The sequence below is a fragment of the Asparagus officinalis genome, chromosome 8, assembly GCF_001876935.1.
Source record: "Asparagus officinalis chromosome 8, Aspof.V1, whole genome shotgun sequence".
NCBI lineage: Eukaryota > Viridiplantae > Streptophyta > Magnoliopsida > Asparagales > Asparagaceae > Asparagus > Asparagus officinalis.
Window position 1 is genome coordinate 4,676,826 of NC_033801.1, and position 3,038 is coordinate 4,679,863.

The 3,038-nt window shown below is 43.4% G+C and overlaps 1 pseudogene; it reads left to right on the plus strand.

The window, feature by feature from the left end:
• LOC109822096 lies at positions 790 to 2,743 on the plus strand (annotated as a pseudogene).

A 3,038-nucleotide genomic window follows, 5' to 3' on the forward strand; every position in this document is an offset into this window, starting at 1 on the left:
AACCACTGACGTCACAGATCATAAATATTATTATATTGACTCAAAGTTGCATGCTAATTGCTAACGACTGATGTCACTGATCACTTCACTGTTTTTTTTTGTTTTTTTTTTCCTTTTTTCTTTTTTGAAAGGGGGCCGGCAATATCTTCACTGTTAAGGCACCTTTTAATCAATCAACAGTGAAAGTGGAACTTTCCAATCTTTTAACGGTCAAAGAAGGAAGAATGGCGAATCGCCAAATTAGACCAGAGCCAGGCCCCGTTCAACTATTCAAAAAAAGGAATCATAGCAAAGGGGGATAATGATATTGTAGACAAACTTTGGATAATTTTTTTTGGAAACCACCTCTAACCTCTATCCCGTTAAATTAATTATTATCGTATCATTTTTAAATAATCGCTTTACTTAATCGATTCATTAAGTATCTCCATTATACATGATCAAATCATTTAACTGATTATCTCTGTGTTTATCCTTATTAACAGAAATAAACTCTAATTTACTACAAAGAAACAAGTTGCATATAATAAAATATTTAAATTAGAATAACGCTAAATATACTAACGTGTAAGAGGTCTGTTGATAAGTGTTCAAAAGAGTTCTTGACACACTCTAAATTTCAAGAGGGTTTCATTAGATAAATAAAGTCTAGAGGAATCTATGCGTGAAACCTAAAATACAAAGCGGCTTATGTCAAATTAAGCCTAAAATATTGAATAGTTCCTTGAAGAGAATCACCCAATACAAATACCAGTACACTTCCCCTCAAACTCAAACATTATACACAACAGTGCTGACGGATTCGGATCATCTCCACTACAAAAAAATAGTGGATAGATCATTACATAATCACAGTCATTGATTACCTAGTTGATGATTGTGATTTTTTCTTTTAGTACAAATTAAGAATGCGTGCAATACACGAGGTACGGTAAGTATTGGATTTATATTATATCATAACCGTCTACTAAATAATCAATAATTAATTTTGTAGTGAAGAGGATCCAAATCCGATGCTGACTACTATAAAGCCGAGCACCCCTACTTGAGATATAACACACAACATTTTTCACCGACGAAGAACGAACAAAATCTGTCCACTCAAAAGCAAACAAAATCCAGTTCTCTCTTCCACAAACAAACAAACAAACTAACAAACGATGGAGCTCTATCTCCTCATCATCCTCTCCATCTTCATCTCCTCCGTCCTCTACCTCCTCCTGATCAACCTCAACACCCGCAGGCTCCCTCCGGGCCCACCGGCATTCCCCGTCATCGGCAACCTCCTCTGGCTCCGCCGCTCCTCCGCTGAGATCGAGCCCATCATCCGCGACCTCACCAAAAAACACGGCCCAATCATCACCCTCCACATCGGCCCAAAGCCCTTCATCTTCATCTCCGACAAAATTCATCAGCTGCAACCAGCACAACATATCCACCGCCTCCTACGGCCCGCTATGGCGCTTGCTACGCCGCAATCTCATGTCGGAGATTCTCCAATCGTCCAGGGTCAAGATTTACGCCGACGGCCGAGATTGGGTCCTCGGCGTCCTGATCGATCATCTCTCCGCGCAATCGAAATCCTCGAAAGACGGCTCTGTGATCGCGAAGGATAGCTTCACTTTCGCCATGTTTTGCTTGCTCGTGCTGATGTGCTTCGGCGAAAAGCTCGACGAGAAGGGGATTAAAGAGATCGAAACCGCGCATCGGGACTTCCTTCTGTACACTCGTCGGCTCAGCGTGTTCAATTTCTTTTCCGCAATTTCGAAGTTCGTCTTCTGGAAGCGATGGAAGAAGGCGAAGGAGCTGCGACAAAAGCAGAAGGAGGTGTGTCTACCGCTGATCAAAGCTCGGCGAGAGCACAGAAAGCAGCGGGATACAGAAACGGAGGAGAGATTCGTGTTCTCGTATCTTGACTCGATACTGGACATCAAGTTACCGGAGGAAGGGGGAAGGAGTCTGACGGAGGACGAGATGGTCACGCTCTGCTCGGAGTTTATGAACGCGGGGACAGACACCACATCCACCGCGCTGCAGTGGATCATGGCGGAGCTCGTCAAGAATCAGGATATACAGAGGAAGCTCATCGAGGAGATCGAGAGCGTAACGAAAGAGAAGGTAAAGGAGGAGGATCTGCAGAAGATGCCGTATCTGAAGGCGGTGGTGTTGGAAGGACTTCGAAGGCACCCACCGGGGCACTTCGTGTTGCCACACGCAGTGACGCAGGATATTGAGTTTGAGGGATATGTGATACCGAAGAAGGCTTCGATAAATTTTATGGTGGCAATGATGGGAATGGACGGGAAAATCTGGTCGGATCCGACGGAGTTCAGGCCGGAGAGATTCTTCGTGGACGGAGAGGTAGAAGAGGTGGATATAACGGGGAGTAGGGAGATAAAGATGATGCCGTTTGGAGTAGGGAGGAGGATTTGCCCCGGGCTCGGGCTTGCGATGTTGCATTTAGAGTATTTCGTCGCGAATTTGGTGAGGGAGTTCGAGTGGAGGGCGGTGGAGGGGGAGGAGGTGGTGGATCTAACGGAGAAGCCGGAGTTCACGGTGGTGATGAAGTATCCGTTACGTGCACGGTTGATTCCGAGGAGGAATTAGCTTGTTTGCATTTTCACATGATTTGTATTGTGGTATGACATATCATCAAGTAGTGCTGAGGCGCCAACAATGTGTGTGAAACCGTAGCGCGCAAGTTTGATGTTGTTGCGTGTTAAGTTCGTATTGTTGCCCTTTATGAGGTCTCGCTCTCTCTCTCTCTCTTCTCTCTCTCTACTCTCTCTCTCTCTCTTCTCTCTCTCACACATATATATATGATATATATATATATATATATACATATATATATATATAATATATATATATATTATAGCGTAGACGGTTCTAATAAAAACCTACGAGAACTAAAACCATCCTTAACCCTCAATCTATCTAATCAATTGGCCCTAGATTTCGATGGCAGAATTGCTAATTATAGACAATATTAAAGCACTTGCATAAAATTAATTGTGAAAAGGCGTGTAAAAATTGCC